We start from the raw sequence: 21,298 nt of genomic DNA, 5'->3' as shown, positions 1-21,298 counted from the left end.
TGGGGCCATGTCCTGAGGCTGCACAGAGCAGCAGGGCCCTGGATCTGGCCCATGAAACCATTTCTTCCTCTTAGGCCTCCAGGCTTGTGATAAGAGGGGCTGCCTCAAAGATCTCTGAAATGTCCTGGAGGCATTTTCCCCATTGTCTTGGCTATTAATATTCAGCTCCCGTTTACTTATGCAAATTTCTGCAGCTAGCTTGAATTCCTCTCCCGAAAATGGGTTTTTCTTTTCTACCACATGATCAGGCTGCAAATTTTCCAAACTTTTATGCTCTGCTTCCACTTTAAATATAAGTTCCAATTTCAGACTATCTCTTTGCATATGCAAATGAGCACAAACAATTAGAAGCAGTCAGGCCACATCTTGGATGCTTTGCTGCTTAGAAATTTCCTCTGCCAGATGACCTAAATCATATTTGTAAGGTTCTTCTGGGACAGGGAAACCTGACTCCCATTATGTGCAATATTGACATATTTGATTCATCCCCTGCAGATGACTGATATGGTTTGGCTGTGTCCCCACCCAAATCTCATCTTGAATTGTAGCTCCCATAATTCCCATGTGTCATGGGAGGAACTCGGTGGGAGGTAATTGAATCACAGGAACAGTTCTTCCAAATGATGTTCTCATGATAGTGAATAAGTCTCACAACATCCGATTGTTTATAAAGGAGAGTTCCCCTGCACACGCTCTCTTGCCTGCCGCCATGTAAGACGTGACTTGGGTCCTCATTCACCTTCTGCCATGATTGTGAGGCCTCTGCAGCTATGTGGAATTGTGAGTCAATTAAACCTCTTTCCTTTATAAATTATCCGGTCTCAGGCATATCTTTATTAGCAGTGTGAGAGCAGGCTAATACAATGATTAATCTCTCGGTCATTTTGGCTGTCTCCATAACCCTTAGCTTCACCACACTTTCCTTCATCTTCTTGTCCCCTCAGCACTGGCTGCTGCTGTTCCCTCTTTGGCCCACTGCAGTCTCAGCCCTCTATCCTCCTTCTTACCTTCAAATAAAGGGCAGGGAATAGGAGAGAAAAGGAAAAATGTATATTTTGATGTGGTAAGAATTGAAGAGAGGATAAACAGTAGTGGGACGTTTTCAGGAGTCTAAAACTCTCTATCATTTAGCACTTCAACATCTATAAGTGATAATTGTCAGGATGAAATGAAAATTATTTCTAGTATTTGTTTAAATTCTAAGTTTTATAAATATTGGTTTAATTAAGTTTATAATAAGCAAATATCCTATATTTTCTCTTACAAGTCTCATCCCCACAATTCAGTTATCTTGAGGATTATTTTCCTTAAGCTACTTTTACATTTTGAATGTTTTGAAGTCAATTTATTATAATTATTGAATCTCAAATATTACTGATTTAACTATTCAATGAGCAGTCATACAAGCACAATGGATTAGTAATAAAGAGAAATATCTTGTGAAACACCATCAGATTTAGATTGAACTCCTAATGAACAGACCTTGTGAATGAAAACAAATCTTGCAGCTCCCTGGAAATGAAATATTACCAGCAATCCTCAATAATCTGAAAAAAAGCAGATTAATATACAAAGGAAAGTTACTAATTTCAGAGGTAGTCATTGAAAATTCACTTCTGGGAAGAAAGAACAAAAGTTATGTGGAATATCAATGCAGCGAGTAAGCCATTTGTTTAGTGTAGTACTACTCTACAGAGACTTTGCATATTATCACATGAATGGATTTTTACTTCTCAGGGATATGGGATATTTTCAGTTATTACTTTTATTTTTCTAAACAAGAAAAGTGAAGCATGAGAGTGAAGTGGGAGCATTCCCTGGCACCTCTCACAGGATGTATGACAGGGGTGTTGCTCGTCTGTTTGGGCCACCATGTGTTCAAACCCCTTATGGGAAGGAGAGCACACAGGCAGATGCAGGAGCTGAGGCGAGTACTTCTGGGCTCTAGTCCCATGGTAGCATCTAGGGATGGGTGCCCGTGACTCCCAAGGCCCCATGGGCATGCTACAATGCTCCTTTAGCTCTACCATTCACAGATGGCTTAAGTGTTAACTAGCTCAGTGCATTCTTGGTACCCGGGTTCTTCTCTGGCATCTAGGAAGAATATGGTCATGCATGGACTTGAAGGATGGTGAATGTGGGGGTTTTATTGAGTGATGGAGGTGGCTCTCAGCAGGATGGCTAAGGAGCTGGAAAGGGGCTGGAGTGGGAAGGTGATCTTTCCCTGGAGTTTGGCTGTCCAGCAGCTAAACTCCCCTCTGACCCGTTCGAACTCCTCTTGATGTTCAGACATTTCTTCTCTTCTCCTCTGCCATACCATTTTTCTGCTCTGTCACTCTTCTATTCATCTGCTCTTGGAGCCTGGGGTTTGAAGTTTATATGGGTTTAGGATAATAGGGCGTGTGTACATACACATGTATATGTACACATCATATATATGGGGTATATATACATGCCGTGTGTGTGTATGTGTGTGTGTATGTATGTATGTATATATATGCGCTCCTAATGCTATCAAGCCATCATACCATACATATATACAGAGAGCCCATTTGAAGTTAGCAATAATGATTTTAAAATGATACCAATAAGCATAGTTTTGTGTTCTCCTCTAGCCATTTAAGTTGGAAAATAGACATAAAAATGTGACAAATGTTAAAATTCATGTATACGTATAATTTTTAAAGTAGAACAAAGCAAAACAAAAACCAATAACCCTTGTTGGTCGCTTTCCATATACCACTCCAGTATTTCTCCTACTTGAGATACAAGTATGAAGAGTTGTATAGCTCACCGTCTTCAATGTCACTTTTCTCATTTTCTCTTGAACCGCAAATCCACACAGCTTGCTTGTTATTTTCAGGTCTTTTTACTGTTACTTTCAACATTTTCTAGCCCCATGTTACTGTTTTGTTTATCCTAGTGCTAATCAATGTCTAATATTACATAATATATTTTACTTATTTATGTAATATATTTTACTTATCTCATTGAATTTCTTTCTTCTCTGCAAGAATTTAAGGTCAGTAAAGGCAAAGACTTTTCTTGGTGTTTGTCGTTGTTGTTTTACTGCTTTATCTCCAGTCCTAAGAACAGTGCTAGCCATAGAGTAGATGCTCTATAAATATTAGATACATAAATAAATAAACCATAGTGGCAAAATTGGTGTAATTATAATCTCACTTCATATATGACTGAGATTTGGGGCCCTGATCTAATATAGCCACATGAGAAATTCATTTTAGTGAAAGGATTAGCAGAGAAGATCAATGTGAATCATTCCTGTGGAGCCCTCACTCTCTCCCTTCTGCCTCCTGCTCCTGAGACACCTCATCAAATCTCTCAGCCTTTCTACTTTAGTGTTGTGAATTGCTATCCATGCCATGACCTTGAGCTTATGATGTGCCATTGTTTCTCTATTAACTACCAGAAAATTTCAAATAAAATCAACACAATATTTTCCTTTTAAATTAGCCATGACAGCACAATTGAAGCCCACCAACACTCACCCATAGATGATACAGATATTGAGCCCTGTGTTCACACTTAATAGTGGCCAGATAATTGAGTATCCTGAATTGTGCCCTTCCCATTGAGGATAGCTTATCACTTCCTTTATTCATATTATGCTATGATACACAACCTTTTTTCTCTACTCTTCATCTTTCTTTCTTCCTTTCTTTATCCTCCCCTCCTCTCCCATTTCATTCTGTTTTATTTTCTCCTTCTTTAGTTTGTTCGTTGTTTCTTGGCAGGGGCATATTTGTTGACTTGCTCTTTTGGTGACATCTTTTAATAAGGAAATCCGTCTCTTGGTGTCTCCTTGCCTAAGGGTGTGCTTACTTAAAGTGTAAAATGTCAAACTCTACCAAGGATGACAATAACCCTCTGGGTAAAGAAGAATCAGCCAGTGCATTATTAATCACTGAAGAGGCAGACAGGAAATACCAGCCCTCTCAAAGAAGGAAAGACTAAAATTATCTAGATTTTGCATTTTCTTCATTTCACTAATCTTGTGCAAGAGCCTAAATTGATACCACAACACTCTCCACCATTCTGAAGATCAACAGAAAAATAAATCAAGGGTAAAAACGTAAAATCCAGCCCAGTTATTAACAACTGTGTTGGCCCTAGAAGCAGTTGGAACTTCAGGTTGAGAATTATACTGGCTAAGAAAACATAGGAGACACTTCTTTGTAGTAAATTGAGATTGGCTTCAGAGATTAGTGTCACAATCTGTAATGTGGATGAGGGGAAGAGGGAATAGGCAGGTGACTACTCTGTGACCCTTCCTACTGCTTGACTGGCAGAGCTGGCATTCCCAACTGTCCTTACTTAATGTCCCTTAAACATTACAGCAGCCTGACCCTCATGAAGCTGCAGAGAACTGTGGCCTGCAGTTTAACAGGGATGAAAACTGGGCCTAATGACATCCTCCATGGTCATGCTCTTTCTGGACGGTTACACAAGCATGAAGAAGTGTGGAAAGAACTCTTATTTTGGTTTGTGCTGTAGCAGACCAAAAAGTAATCACAGATTTATTCCACAGTGAAATAGTCTGACTGCCAACACTTCTGTATCTGGTATACACACACCTGTATGCATCAGTATTCTTTCTGTAAATGATAAAACAATTGACAACATCCCACAGAATGATGTAACAGTTCTCCAAATTTCACAGTGATGGAATTAAAAGTAGAGTTCTTTTGTGTAGATCCCTTTTAGCTAATAATACTCTCCTGTTTGTTTCAGCCAAATAGTGGGTTTCTGACGTAGTTATCTTGACGTAGTTCCTAAAACATCAAAATAGCTTGAATTTTCCCAGTGAAAAATTACCTTAAAATTTAAAACGATGTTATATTTTCACAATTATTTTATGTTATATGTATAAAATTTTATAGTATTTAGATTTATTCAAAAGATGTGGTTAAAATAAAGAATATACTTTAAGATCTAGACTTTTTACTTCCAATCTGGAATCTCATGAGTCATTTCAAAGCTGACAGGATAAACATGATTGGAAAGTTGATCAAGTCTCCCTGTGGGAATTCAGCTCGACTTTTGTTTACAGTAGATAATCAAAAGTCTATGGCTTGGAGCAGACTTTAGACTTTATGGACTTACCTGCCTTCATGAAGAGCTGCACCTGAGCATTTAAAGAGTGTCGAATGATAGTTATCTTAGTCATTTTGGGCTGCCACAGTAAAATACCATAGACTGGGTGGCTTAAACAAGAGAAATTTATCTTCTCACAGTGTTGTAGGCTGAAAGTCCAAAGTCAAGGCACAGCCATGGCTGAGCTCCAGTGAGGTCTCTCTTCCTGGCTTGCAGATGGCTGCCTTCTCTCTCTTCCTCACATGACTATTCCTTGGTGAACATATGGGGGAGGTGAGAGAGAGAGAGAGGCTTTCTTCCTTTTCTTGAAAGACCACTAATTTCATCATGAGGGTCCCACCTTCATGGCCTAAGCTAACCCTAATGACCACCCAAAGCCGTATCTGCAAATAGCATCATATTGGGGATTAAGATTTCAACATACGATTTTTGGGGAAACAAATTCAGTTCATAATAGTAGAGGTGGTTGTATTTGTCAAACACTGTGCTAGTGTCTTACAAGCATTATTTCATTTAATTCTCATCACAACCATGGGAAGTAAGGATTAGTGTATCACTTTGTAGATGAAAAAAATGGGTTTTCAAAAGGATAGATAAAATAAGCAGAAGAGCCGGGTTTCAGCTCCAGGTCTGCATTAAAGTCTAATCTGATTTCTAAAGCCCACTATAGAATAAAATGTTGTTATCTTTTACAATAGATAAATATTTGCTATCTTTTAAAAATTTGTATGAATTTAGAGGCACAAGTGCAGCTGCACGGATATATTGTGCAGTGGTAACATCTGGGCTTTTAGTAAACATCACCCAAAAAGTATACATTGTCTGTCTTAAGTAATTTCTCATCCCCCACCCTCCTTCCACTCTCCTCCCCTTCAGAGTCTTCGGTGTCTATTACTCCTCACTTTATGTCTATGTGTACACATTATGTAGCTCCCACTTATAAGTGAGAACATGTGGTATTTGATTTTCTGTTTCTGAGTTATTTAAGACAATGGCCTCCAGTTCCATCTCTTACGTTGCTGTGAAAAATCTGATTTCATTCTTTTTTATGACTGATTTGGTTGCACAGATTTTTCTCTAGATCTTTGCATTGAATTCACATGCATTCATTTTTCTTTTAATTATAATACATCAAATCTTTAACTTGAATTTGAATCTTTAAAAAATAGATGCTCAGGAAATAAATTTATTTAAAAATGTCCTTTAAAGCTTTGCGAGGTAACATTTTCCTAACGACATGCAAGAAAATAGTCTCATTGTATTGGAGTTAGTGAGGTGTTATGTAGTTTTGACATATGTTCTAAAATTTGGAGTATAAGTTAAAATCAGCCTTCTGAGCTCTGAAGTTTTGTGGTCCTACTTGGAACTAAAATGAGAGATTGAATATCAGCAAGATTTAAAAATGCAACAAATAATTACACATGCTATAAGGCTAAGAATATGCAGGTCCCTATATTCCAGTAGACAGGAGGAATGATAGTATCCCTGCCTTTATGGATCTCTTGCATTTTAAAATGATAATAAATGCTTTTTAAAAATCTCTAAAATGAAATCCACCAAAAATGATTTAGGAGTATTATTTTTTCCTGATAAATGAGGTTCTAATGACATTTAATAACTTAGAATTACTGTAGTATGGGTTCATCTGCTTTTACATTAATTGTCTTGGGCAACATGAACAAGGCTGAAAAATCAATGATTCGTCAACTAGTCATTTATATTTATGTGAAAAATCTGTAATAAGTACAAGTCATCCAGTTATTTTCTTACTTTACTGTTTTGATTCAAATGATACATAGAATTAGTATAAACATCAAATTGTGAGTAAAGTGATTTGGGTTAAAATTCTTGAATTATTTGTAATTAATTGGCAAACTTCTAACAATAATTCTATTCATATTCAGTTTCAGGATGCAGAGACTTGGATCGTCTCCTTTAAGTAGCTCAGTTTAACAGAAAATAAACTATCAGAGCTTCTTTGATTTGACAATTATGATGGGCATATGAGTCCATTCTCACACTGCTATAACTAACTACCTGGGACTGGGTAATTTATAAAGAAAAGAGGTGTAATTGATTCACAGATCTGCAGGTTGTACAGGAGGTGTGCCTGAGGAGGCCTCAGATAACTTACAGTCATGGTGGAAGGTGAAGGGGAAGCAAGCATGTCTTTCACATGGCTTACAGGAGAGAGAGAGATAGAGAGAGAGAGAGACAGTGACAGAGACAGAGACAGAGACAGAGAGACAGAGAGAGAGACAGAGACAGAGAGAGAGACAGAGAGACAGAGAGAGAGACAGAGACAGAGAGACAGAGAGAGACAGAGACAGAGAGAGACAGAGAAAGAGACAGAGAGAAAGAGAGAGAGACAGAGGAGACAGAGACAGAGAGACAGAGAGAGACAGAGACAGAGAGAGACAGACAGAGACAGAGAGATAGAGAGAGACAGAGAGAGAGAGACAGACAGAGACAGAGATAGAGAGAGAGACAGAGAGAGAGAGACGGAGAGAGACAGAGAGAGAGAGACAGAGAGAGAGAGACGGAGAGAGACAGAGAGAGACAGAGACAGAGAGAGACAGAGAGAGACAGAGACAGAGAGAGACAGAGAGAGAGACAGACAGACAGAGAGACAGAGACAGAGAGACAGACAGAGACAGAGAGACAGAGAGAGAGACAGAGAGAGACAGACAGAGAGAGAGACAGACAGAGACAGAGAGACAGAGAGAGAGAAAGGGGAAGGTTCTGCACACCCTCAAACAACCAGATCTCTTGCAAACTTTATCATAACAGCAAGGAGGATATCTGCCCCCATGATTCCATCACCTCCCACCAGGCCCCTCCTCCAACACTGGGAATCACAGTTCAACATGAGATTCATGTAGGGACACAGCCAAACCATATCACTGGGCTGGGCGAAGAACATTGTGGATTTTCTAGAAGGTTTAGCTTAAATATTGAGAAAGAATGAGTGCAGTTGATAACATAAAGAACAATTTCTGTATGCCCTGCTGAAAGGAATGTCAAAGCCACTAAATGCCCCTGAAATAAACTAACAAACCGCAGTTGTTCAAGCTTGAAATAAATAACAACTAAGATTTATATTCAGATAGATAAGAGGTTAGTTCTTCCTGCTAGGTGACCAGCTGACCTAAGTTTAATTTAAATCAGCATTGTGGTGTCTCCTAATGAACAGTAAGGATAAGTTCTGTTATACATGGAATACAGCGGTGCTTTCTCTTCCCACCCCCACTTTAAAAAGGCATCTTTATATCTGTGATTGTGTCTATAGAGTCCAGTGAAGTGGGAAAATATGACAATTATTGGAATAAATGTGGTCAAAATAAAACTGTCATTAAAATTATCTGGGTAGTGGGTGATACATCTGGTGTTTCTCATGTCTCCATTTCTTTGCTTTCTGATTTTTGTTCTAGTCCTTTAAAAGATAGTGGGCTCATTGAATGTAACAGCTGGCATTCTAGATAATGGCAGTGTGAAATGGGCTATATATTGAGTATTAGCTCTCCTGTTGTGTAAATCCTGAAAGACAACTTCAGTCCCTACAGTGAGGGAGCTAGCTCCACAGAGATGGACTCTTCCATATTTATCCAGGCTATTTCCATGTACATCTCTCTTTCTCCTTCAGTAATGCCAAACTGGGACTTTTAATTTCCTGCTTACAGATTGTATGATATCCTCCAAACACACGGCTATATAGTTAATTTGTTGTTGTTGTTTGAGTCTCTTACACTTAATCAAGTTTATCAACATATACATATCTGTTTAGTTAAGGATCAAAGGAAATGACAGATACTAAATATATTTGCCATGTCACTAGTAAGACATATGAGGAGTAAGAAAATAAACTCACTAGTAGGCATATTAAGCCAAATCAAAACATCAATTTATCATTTTTCTTTATTAAGCTTGAAAATAGTTTTTTAAAAAGATTATTCAGTCCTGGTAAGTTATGATAAGACACACACTCCAGTGCATTGTGATTTGCAAAAAAGTTTGGTAAAAAATCTTTTGGAATAAATTTGTATACATTAATGTTCACAAACTTTGGGACAGTAATCTCATTTGCAGGAATATTTGTAATTACCTAATTGTTACATAGAAAATAATATATAGGCTGGGTGCGGTGCTCACGCCTGTAATCCTAGCACTTTGGGAGGCCTAGGTGGGTGGATCATGAGGTCAAGAGATCGAGACCATCCTGGCCAACATGGTGAAACCCTGTCTCTACTAAAAATACAAAAAAATTAGCTGGGCGTGGTGGCGCGTGCCTGTAGTCCCAGCTACTCGGGAGGCTGAGGCAGGGGAATTGCTTGAACATGGGAAGTGGAGGATGCAGTGAGCCGAGGTTGTGCTACTGCACTCCAGCCTGGTGCCTGGTGACAGAGTGAGACTGTGTCTCAAGAAAAAAAAAAAGAAAATAATATATAAAAGAGGATGTTAAATAGAGCATTGTTTCATAGTTACTGGCAAAAAGTAAACAACACAGAAGTCTACCAATAAGAAATTATGATACAACTGTGTGGCATGCCTTGCTATTTTGCAAATATTTAAATTAATAGAAATAGAAATTATGTGACATTATGTATCTAATGCTCATAAATGATGTAAAATTTAGAAAGTAATTTGAAAGCTTGGATGTTGGTATATTTACAAGTATATCTTCTTGGAAGTGAGTAATGTCAGTACATAGTATTAGTGTATTATTTTAAGGTATTAATTAAAATATCAAACTCTGAAATTCCATTGGTTTTATGATAAAAGGTTGTTTCTCACTCATACAAGTTCACACTAGTTCAGTGCTGGTGCTTGGAGGAGAACCTTTTATGTGATTCAGGGATTCAACGTCCTTCTGTTCCGTAACTCCACCATCTTCTCCAGGACCATGAGGTTCATTAGTTACAGCTCACAGGAATGAAAGGCAAGATGGAAAGCCACACCTACTGCTCACCTCGGGCCTGAAGTGACACAACCCTCCTAATCGAATTCTATGGGCAAAAATTAGTTACATGATCTCACCTGGACAAGTGCATTGGAGAATATGACTTTGCTGGCTGGAAGGCTGCTTTGCAACAATAATGGTACACTAAGGGAGGCAAACACAGATTTTTATGGCGGAAAAAAATCCATGTCTCTGCCATAATTATTATAGTGGTCAAATACCGAGGCTCTGAAATCAGATTAAGGATTAAATGGGAAATTTAATAGTATCTACTTCATAAGTAGATTGTGAGAATTACATGAAATAATCACAGTAAAGCACTTACATTGTGCTTTATGTGATGACAGTGAAGATCATGATAATCATGTTTTCTTTGTCTATAATAGTTCAGAAAAATATTAAGGAATAATATAAAATACTAATAGTGATGAGATTCAATGATTTTTCCTTCCTTTTTCTGGTTTCCAAATTTTCTGTATTGTGATTAAATTTTATTGTAAATATTCTCATGCGTATCTGGATATAGGGTATTCAAAGAGTTTTGAAATCAATTGTATTTAGTCAACACTTTTATAGTGCTTAATATGTGAGGGCCATTCTTTTGAGCACTTAACAGATCTGTTGGAAATAGGGACTTTGGGAAAGATAGCAGATTATGGACTTGAAATTCTGTATAAGTAAAGTTGACTGCAGAATAATCATTAATTATATCTATCTATTTATCTATCTCCATAAGCTTTTTTCTAATATGTATGATCTTCCATATGCAAAAAGCTGAAAGCAGACCATGGTTAGATTAGTGGCGTAAACTTGTTCTTCCAGGACAACCCAGGAATATAAATGTTTGGTCCAACTCAGAAGGGTGGAACTCTTGGCAACACAAGTAGGTATTGTTACTCACCTTTTGCAGATGAGAGAACTGAGGTTCACAGAGGAGGCGATCTGACCTCAATCACACCCCTGCGTGTGTTGGGGTGTTACTTTTGGTGCTGATGGTGTTAACATTTGGGAAGTAATGCAGCATGGAGTTTGGAGGAGCATCTTTATGGCTCAAGGGCAACATCATAAACCCTTTAGGCAACTAGAGGGTGAGAAACCAGGTTAGATAACAGGCCTTGGGTGAGGAATAGAAAGGCCAATGGAAGGGACTCAGGACACATCACTCATTTTTAAATTTTGCTTAAGGTTGACAATATTTCTAAAGCCTTTTTAAATAGCAGCAGGAAATTTGAATGCAAAAGTTCAAGTAATAATTCTGACCTGAAAAATACAGTTGAGATTAACTTTTCATTCATTTGATAAACATATCAGGAACGTTTGGTACTTAGACAAGAAGGAAACAAGATGAGTAAGAGGCTCTTCCACAGAGGAATTCAGGGTATAGCTAGGGAGGAAGGAAGCATAATTATACTACATACTGTTACAAGCTGCAGTAGAGGAATATCTAAATTGAAATTTAAAATATGAAAGAATTTTTCTTATGGAAAAAATAGACTTTTAAAGTGCACAGAGGCCAGGCGCGGTGGCTCATGCCTATTATCCCAGCACTTTGGGAGGCCAAGGCGGGCGGATCATGAGGTCAGGAGTTGGAAACCAGACTGACCAACATGGTGAAACCTCCTCTCTAGTAAAAATACAAAAATTAGCCAGGCGTGGTGGTGTGTGCCTGAAATTCCAGCTACTCAGGAGGCTGAGGCAGAATTGCTTGAACCCGGGAGGCAGAGGTTGCAGTGAGCCGAGAGTGCGCCACTGCACTCCAGCCTGGGTGACAGAGCATAGCCACTGGCCGACTTTGTCCTCCAGACTATTCCAACAATCTCTTAAAACATGGTGGATTCTCTGAAGTTCTAGGTGTGCAGAGACGTGCCTCACCCGAGGATATTAAAAACGCATATTGGAAACTGGCCTGAAGTGGCATCCAGATAAAAATCTTGAGAATAAAGAAGAAGCAGAGAGAAAATTCAAACAAGCAGCAGAGGCGTATGAGGTGCTGTCACATGCTAAGAAACGGGACATCTATGACAACGGCAAAGAAGGATTAAATGGTGGAGGAGGAGGTGGAAGTCATTTTGACAGTCCATTTGAATTTGGCTTCGCATCCCGTAACCCAGATGATGTCTTCAGGGAATTTTTTGGTGGAAGGGACCCATTTTCATTTGACGTCTTTGAAGACACTTTTGAGGACTTCTTTGAGAATGCAGGGGGGTCCCCGAGGAAGCAGAAGCCGAGGGACAGGGTCGTTCTCCTTGGTCAGTGGATTTCCGTCTTTTGGAAGTAGATTTCCTTCTTTTGATACTGGGTTACGGAGGCCTCACCTCATTTTCTTCCACTTCATTTGGTGGTAATTGGATGGGCAACTTCAGATCGATATCAACTTCAACTAAAATAGTTAATGGCAGAAAAATCACTACAAAGAGAATTGTCCAGAATGGTCAAGAAAGAGTAGAAGTTGAAGACTGCCAGTTAAAGTCCTTAACAATAAATGGTAAGGAGCAGCTGCTGCGCTTGGATAGCAAGTAATTCAATGCCCACACTTGACAGAACTGTTAAAGTATAAGAAGCACCATTTGAGGACTAACAGGAACTTTTTTTGAAGACTTAAAAGGAAATCGACTTTCAGTGTAATTGTACCTAAAGTATTTACAAACAGCTCATCAGAGCCTCTATTTGTCATAGACTTTTGAGTTTATTGTTGGGACCACATAATAGGACGATTTTTTTTTGTCTTTAAAATTGTTGTGAATCTCTGTAGGTACTTTGCTTTTTTATTAAATGTTCTCCAAGGTGAGTCTTGACTCTTTAGTGTAGGACAAGATGGTACACTAACACCAGTATGGACCTGCTTTTCATTGTGTCTGAAACGTGAGCCATGTAGTGTCAGCCTGCTGTGAAATTAACATTGCCAGGATGAATCTTCTACAGAAATAATTTCAATTTTTTTCAGTATTTAATAGTGAAAGATATTAATGCAATAATGGTATACATTTCTGGTTTAATATAAATTACGGATGTTTTCTAGTTGTGCATGGATGCTGGCAACTTAGTAATTTTGACAATTGTTTAAATACGTAATGTTAAACTTAGGTTTAAAAAAGTAAAGCTGGTAAACTGGGTCTTTGTCATTTGCTTAAAAAAAAAGAAAATAAATGTGAATGTGTTGGTGCATTCAAAAAAAAAATGTACATAGAGAAGTAATAAGGAAGGTTCTCCAACAATAAAAGCAACTTTACTTCTCTAGATTTTATACTGACTAGTTTACTAATATTGAGCTGAATTGCCAACCATGTATCCAGAAAATTCCATGTCTGTACACCTTGAGGACAAGAATTGCTACAGTGGGGCATTCAAGATCTTCAAAATGAAGATTGATGTGCTTTAGGAAATACTGATTTTATGAAGATGCAACTAATATTTATTGAACACACCAATGTGCCAAATAAGTCCCCGTATTCCTGTCCCTCAATACCAAGATAGGATTTACTAGAGAACACTGGTAAGAAACAATAAAACTCCTTTCTCAAAAAATGGATTTATTTATGAGCCATTTCAGGTTTACTAGAAACAATCAGTCCTAATGTTGTCAGAGTTTTTAGTTCTAAAATATAGATGCCCCACTATTGATCAGTAACCAGCTATTGTGGAACATTTGCCTCTGCTGTTCCTCTGTATTTCTTGCCTAGTTCCTCTCAAATCTCAAATTAACCTTCAGAACGTCCTTATTACGTAATCTCTCCAATGAATAAAAAGACTCTTTGTGAGTGTGACTGTGTGTGAGAGAGAGAGAGATTGTGTGTGTGTGTGTGTGTGTATACATGTGTGTGGGGTGTTTTCCTGGCTAACACATGTCAGGATCTGTTTAAGCCCCTTGCTTTGTGCTCAAATGTCACCCTGCCAGAATTCATTACATCCTGTTTATTAATTAATCAAAATATATTTATACAGAACAGGCTTTATGAGATGGAGTAAAAAAATAACGTTATGAGAGGCATCCTCCAGACGGAGTGGCGTGTCTCTGATGGCAACCAGGAATGCAACTCCAGCGTTCCCTGTCAATGCCACTGTAAGAGTTGAGATGATATGAAAACGTAGTAATTAAAGGTAGAAGATCAAAGAGATTACTTCAGTTCTGGAACTGGATATGGGAGAAATGTATTTCTCTAAATCATGGTCTGATCATAAATATCACTTCGGTTTTTTGATAAGAAAAAACACATCGCTGGCTTCTACACTCACTCACAGACACACACATATAACTCCGAAGGTCTCCTGTGGGGATAAAGTGAGGTGCTAAGGCAGCCGTGAAGATTCAGCTAATGCTTACTGACCTTCTGCTGACACCAGCCACCGGACAAGGTGTTTCCATGATCTTTTCTTCAGGTCAGCTTACTGTAGGACACCAGGACAGTTTTCTCACTCCCTTTAATCTCAGGTTCCTTCCTTGTCTTCCAAATGGGGTCACTAAACTCCTAGAGCCATTGTGAGGGTACAATGGAGTATGAGAATCTGTTCAGAAAAATCAGTTAACATAGCATTCGAAATAAAGTGTCATTACTGGATGGGTTTCCTAAGTATCCTCTTAGGAATATATGTTGGTGAAGCAGTACCTAGGCTTGTCTATGGGGCTCAGTCTTGCATTTAAATAGGCCTATATTGTCAGATCAAGGTCTTGGGCATGAAAGGTAGAAAGGATGTCAATAAATGTTGGATGTAATCATGTTATTTTGAAGATATTATAAGGTGAGGGTAAGAAAGGTTTATTGTACAAGAAATATATATATACATAAATAACATGTTTTACATATATATATATAATATTCCACTAGGAACCCTTAGAAAGCTGTGATATTAAATTATAAAAGAGACCACCCTCCCAAGAAAACAAAAAAACCAAGAACAACAATAAAAACAAAACAGGTAGTAATGATAAATAAAAAATCGAAAGTGCCAGAGATGAGGACTTCTTACTTTTGTCTTCCGGCAAATGAAGAAATGAAAATAAAACATATGACACATAAAATTGTGTCAGGAATATACATTTGTTGAATGAAACATCTGAAAAACCATTGAGACGGAACTTAGTTCTTTGCAATACTCAAGTAGAAAATATGTATTCATTCTGGCTTTTGTAACTAAATGAAAATCAATGTGAAAAATCAAATTTGATTTACTAGAATTTTCTTTAAAGCCTGCTTTTTAGGAATATATCTAGTCTATAGTATGAAGCATAGCTGTTTGTGAGAAGCTGGCTGTTTGCTGTTCAATGATACTAGCAATGATTTTGAGTTGTAATCATTGGCAGTCCAGTTCTAGTTTGTGGGTTGTGCTTAATTTAAAATTAATCCTTTTCAAAAAATGTTAGGCAATAGCTCATGACTATTGTATGATGTATAACTATCAAAATTGTGGGTTATTGGTCTTATGTGGTTGATTTTTCTTTCTTGACCTGTATAGAACTTTTAAAATAAGGTGGGAAAAAAGTTTCTCAATTTGGATATTATAGATTTTTTTCTAGAAGGCAGATATAAAAAATTGAACTTGAGATTACTCAGGGTTGATTTTCCATCTGTCTTTTATTAGTGCGAAATTCTTGAAATTTAAGTGTTGTAGTGGATCATCTCTCCTTCTGTCTGACTTACTATATTAGGAAACAGGATCATCACAGTGTAGCCAGCCACTCCCAGCTAATAAGAAAAGAGACTGGGTTCCCTCTTTTAGCCTAGGCTCTTGCCTCTAAAATGAGTTCCCTTTATAAAGAGTAACTTCACAGAAATGTAAAAAAAAAATTAAATTTCCAAAACATACCCAGAAATAAACCATTGTGTTTTCTGACTAAATTTTTGAATATTTGTTGGAAATTTAAGCTAGGTATTCTTTGATTTGGAAGTGAGGGTGCAGTCCTAACTAAAGAATTGTTCGCTGGTTTAAATCACTTCTAAAAGTCCCCAACTCAATGGGAATTTTAAGTGTAGGGAAATCTAGGTGTAAAAGAAAAGATTAGTGTGAGGTAATTTAGGTTAAGTGTAACGTAAGGAATGATTGTTTTACTTTATCCTTTCTCTTCTGTATGCTCGCAAATTATACGTCATTGTACTTATTGTTAGAGACATTCTAGGCCAAGGCGATTACATGCCAATAGGCCGCCTTCCTTTTTCTTTTTTCTTGCTGTGACAACCTTAGAAACTGTCTGCTAGAAAACATTTCTACAAGATGGTATAAGACTACCTACCCACATGGAACGTTCTCTAGCAAGAAATAAACCTTTGCTATGTTAAGCCATTCAGATTTTGGGGCTTGTTGAATGGGCAGTTGACATTAACTACTCATTCTTACAATCATTATCATCACTACCCTTTCCCTCTTTTCCTTTGGTTCTCTGAGTCGGTTAGGGGCCCATTGATATGTATGTCTTCCTAGAAAGGGACTGTTAGAGGGATTTCCTGGGGCGGCTAGGGCCCTTTGTTTCCATTTTCCCACCTCTGGCAGGTTAGATAGGGGCTTTGTCTTCAGTTTTCCCACCTTTGGCTCTTGGAGGTGGGGGCTCTGCAACTCAGGGTTGTAAAACAGTAGCCAATCCAGGAAAGGATTCAAAGCAATTAATCCAGAGGAAGTTTGAAAGAACCCCTCTCACTCAACAGGAACATGAATGGGGAGGGAATAACTCAAGGGTAAAAGCTCTAGCCGCCTCAGCCTGGATGGCACCCTCTCTCTGGGTCCCCTTCCACAACAGCATGGAAGCCGTCCTTTCACTGCCTAATCGCACTATCACACACCCTTTGGGTCCACAAGTTCTATTTGAGCTGTAACTCTCAATGTGCTGCCCAGGCCCCTTTCCCCGTTCTTACTGGTTAGGAAGGCCAAGAGCCTCAGTTCCAGCTACAAGTACTCCACTCCGGTGGTGGTCTAGCAGTTAGGACTCCTGGTTTTCACCCAGGTGGCCCAGGGTTTGACTCCTGAGGTGGGAACCAGGGAATCCAGCTGCAGCTACTCGGTTTACACTACTGATCAGACGTAGGGTATTCAGTAAGAACTTTCCACTATCCAAAGAGAAGTGCCACTTTTTTGAATTGCATCAAGATATTCTTTATGATTTTTATATTCCTTAAAAAACAAGGTATCTTGGTTCCTGCTAAATACATATTTTTGTACTGAAATGTATGACTTTAAAAGAGAGCACATTGGTGGTAGTTTGAAAACCATTTTTCTGTCATTGTTTGATAAGTTTGTGTCTGAATAGCTTAGCAGTATATAGTCTAAAGTAGTGCTATATCTTTTTTTCTATTGTGGGTAAGTTAAATCTGTTCTATGACCATATTATTCCCTCCTTCATTATATAATAACTACAGCAAAACAACGATAACAACTTTGGCAAACACTGTGAGTTGTCCTCCTTTATTCTTGTCTTCTCTCTTTCTCTCTTCCCTCAGATGAGTTGGAGCTTGGCATGTCACCATCCAGCAGTAGACTGTCTCATGGAGCCTCCCTTGCAGCTAGGCATGGTCGGTGTGACTGGAAGTGTTATGTGCCAGCAGTAGACTGTCTCATGGAGCCTCCCTTGCAGCTAGGCATGGTCGGTGTGACTGGAAGTGTTACGTGTGTTCTCCACGCCATCCTCTGAAAAGGAAACGGCTTAGTCTTTACTTCCTCTCTCTGCGTTTCTTGGACGTGCTGCTGCTGGGCTAACTCTAACCAAACAGGTGAGGCTAATGCCCTAAAGCAGTTTTTTTCAAACATTAATTTGTTTTCCAAAGAATCTTAAAATACAGATTCTGATATAGAAAATCTGGGTGGGGCCTGAGCTTTTGCATTTTTTTTTTTTTTTTTTTTGAGACGGAGTTTCGCTCTTGTTACCCAGGCTGGAGTGCAATGGCGCTATCTCGGCTCACCGCAACCTCCGCCTCCTGGGTTCAGGCAGTTCTCCTGCCTCAGCCTCCTGAGTAGCTGGGATTACAGGCACGCGCCACCATGCCCAGCTAGTTTTTTGTATTTTTAGTAGAGATGGGATTTCACCATGTTGACCAGAATGGCCTTGATCTCTTGACCTCGGGATCCACCCGCCTCGGCCTCCCAAAGTGCGCTTCTGCATTTTTAACAAGTTCCCTGGTGATGCTGTTGTTGCTAGTCCAGGACTCTGCACTTGAAATAACCAGATCTTAGAAAATGACTGACACACAAGCTAGAAGAAACCTGGGACCCTGGATGACCTCTGGGAGCACAGCTACACCCCTTGCCCTGGGCTGCTCCTCTCTCAATTGCTTGGAGAGAGAGAGAAATCAACTTCTCTTGTATCCATTATGTTTTTGGATTTATTGGTTAGCTCTAGCCTATACACCAAGGAATACAAAAGTAGTTATAAGGATAATAATAAAAGTAATAATAAGTGCCGTTTACTGAGTGCTTACCATGTGGCAGACACTTACAGTCATTATCTCCTTAATATTCATAGTGTCCCAGTGAAGGATTATACTCATTTTATAGATGTGGAAGCTAAGGAAAGGAGGAGTCCCTAACTGGTCTAAACTCACACAGTAAGGCAGCATTGGTATTAAGTGGCAGCACTGGTATTAAAGCTTGGACGTCTTTGACCTCAAATGAGACATTTATTGCCAAACTGACCACGGTTTGACTAGTGCATTTAAACGTGGATTCTTCGCGTTTTAGACCTGATCAGCTTTCTCCTGATTTTGCCTCTAGGTGTTTGGGTTAATGTTGACCATTTTCTTCCAGTCAACAAGTCAGGGAAGATAGTTGTTTGCTATTTGTGGGAAAGAGGACCCTAAAGTACCATCCTTTCTGTTCACCATTAATTCTTAACCAAGATTACAAAAAAAAAAAAAAAAAATAGACCAAGCTTACAGGAGAAGGCACTAATGTACATACACCGTCGAAAGATTAAGATCTGTTCTCCTTTACTGCTTCATCTTACTAGGTTCTTGTCTTCTACTCATCAGCTTTTTTTTGGTTTTTGGTGAGCTAAGAGAGAGACAAAAAGAAAGAGATGCTAATGGATCACAAGCCTGCAAAACGTTGAGTCTGGTGGGGCTAAGGTTTTTCTGGCTTCTGGCTCCCTCACCAATCAGAATTGTTAGGTGGAGTCAACCAGAGGTTCTCCAACAGCCTAGGGAAGGGAAAATGAAAGCACTCTAGGTACCTCCTGCATTTGTTTCATCCCGGGGATGATTAACTAATGAAGGCAAAGCCAAATGAGACACTGCATTCCTGAAACAGTGTATGGGGAGAATAATAGATTAAGGCGTTGTTCAAACACAACTCTGGATTAAAAGTCAAACCACAAAAGGAGCATTTCTTCCAGCTCCAGAAGAGTGGACTCCACCTCTAGTGCAGACAGTTTAGGTTTATTATTTTTGTGGCAGAGTAATAATGTCATTGCTGCTTAAAAGTCCTTGTGACCTTTCTAAGGGAGCTGTTTGTGCTTCACTTGTTCTGTCAGTTTTCTCCTTTCCCCTGGAAATCACTTTGCTTTTATAACTATGAGAGACTAATAGAAGGGGCAAGGAAGGGGTAGGAAGAATAAAAAAGAGAACACAGGAGAGAAAAAGAGGTAGTGCAATACTATGATAAGATAAAAAAAGAAGGTGAAGGAGATAGAGAAGATAAATTTGTCTCTATAATAAATATAAATTCTAGGTCTCCAAGTTGAAAATATCAGAAAATGCTATCTTGGTGGCTGATAATTACAAAATCAATAGATTTCCAGTGAAAAAGAATCATTCCTGTAATATATAAAGCCTAGACAATTGTTAGTTAAATGCTGGGACTGTATAACAGGAGACAGACTTCTCTGCGTTACTTTTCCTTTGCCCACTTTATCCATCTCCTGTTTTTCTTGAGCATCGTTCAGCTCCACCTCTGCTTCTGTGCGACCCAGTAGCCTTGCTGTGATCATCAGCTTCCCTGGGATGCTGAACTACTTCTCAAGGGGATTTTTTTTCTGGCCTTTCTTCTTAAGGGGTGGGTGTGGAGGACCTTCCATTCTAATCTAAAGTTATCTATCTGTTAGAGGTTCCTTTCCTTCAGGATTCCATCCACATGTGTAAAATTGATCAACTCAAGCCACTAGTGGGTAGTAATTAAACCACATATTAATCTTCCCAAGTGATATTTGAATTTTAATACACAAAGGAATTTTAGATATCTTGCTTGGAATTTTAGATATTCTGACAGGATTAGAGAGAGAGATATTTTTAAATACAGAAGTTTTTCCAAGAGAAAGTCTTATGTTTGGTTATATAAAAACATCTAGTAACTTAATCTGAATGTCTTCTTAAAAGAGAAACAGAGAGAGATAAGTTCTTTAATTTTAGTATTATTGGGATCAGTTTGATATATAGCGTCTGTTCTGTTTCATTTACATAGATAAGATAATAAGCCTTATTCAACAGTATTCTTCAAAAAACAAACTTAACTTGAGAAATGAAAGATCCTATATTTCATTTTTCCTAGACCTCAAATTGCCCAATAGGTGATGCGTATATAAAGTAGTAGGTTAATCACCATGCAGAATGGAATTTGTATCAACTCAGTAATTGATAAAGAATTGTAATTGAAGCGCTATGCTCTTTTTTGTTTTATTTTTAATGGACACATAATTGTACACATTTTTGGGGTACAGTGTGATGTTTTAATATTTGTATACATCATATAAAGAGCAAATCAGGGTAAATGGCATATCTGTCACCTCAAGTGTTTATCATTCCTTTGTGGTATGAACATTAAAAAACCTTCTCTTCTAGTTATTTTGAAATATACAATATAATGTTGTTGACTATAGTCACCATACTGTGCAATAGAATACCAGAACTTACTCCTCTTATATAACTATAATTTTGTAGCCATTGACCGCTCTTCTCATTGCCCCCCAACCCCCACCATCCTCCCCTTACCAGCCTCTGGTAACCACTGTTCTATTCTACTTCATGAGATGGGGTTTTATATTTATTTTTTAATTTTTTTAGATTCCACAAGTGAGTGAGATCATGCAGTATTTATCTTTCTGTGCCTAGCTAATTTTACTTAACATAATGTCCTCTGCGTTCATCTGTGTTACTGCAAATAACAGGATTTAATTCTTTTTTATGGCTGAATCGTATTCCATTGTGTATATAAACCACGTTTTCTTTATCCATTCATATGCTGATGGACATTTATGTTGATTCCATATCTTAGCTATTGTGAATAGTGCTGCAATAAACATGAAAGTGGAGATAA

The 21,298-nt window shown here is 38.4% G+C and overlaps 1 pseudogene; it reads left to right on the top strand.

Moving 5' to 3' along the window:
* Window positions 1-4,371: 4,371 nt before the first annotated feature.
* Window positions 4,372-12,592, top strand: LOC105728509 (dnaJ homolog subfamily B member 6-like; annotated as a pseudogene).
* The last annotated feature ends 8,706 nt before the right edge of the window (window positions 12,593-21,298 follow it).

The sequence above is a fragment of the Aotus nancymaae genome, unplaced genomic scaffold, assembly GCF_030222135.1.
Source record: "Aotus nancymaae isolate 86718 unplaced genomic scaffold, 86718_ANA_hifiasm-v0.15.2.pri h1tg000108l, whole genome shotgun sequence".
NCBI lineage: Eukaryota > Metazoa > Chordata > Mammalia > Primates > Aotidae > Aotus > Aotus nancymaae.
Note: the sequence above shows the minus strand (reverse complement) of the source record. Positions and strands in the feature narration are given on the sequence as shown.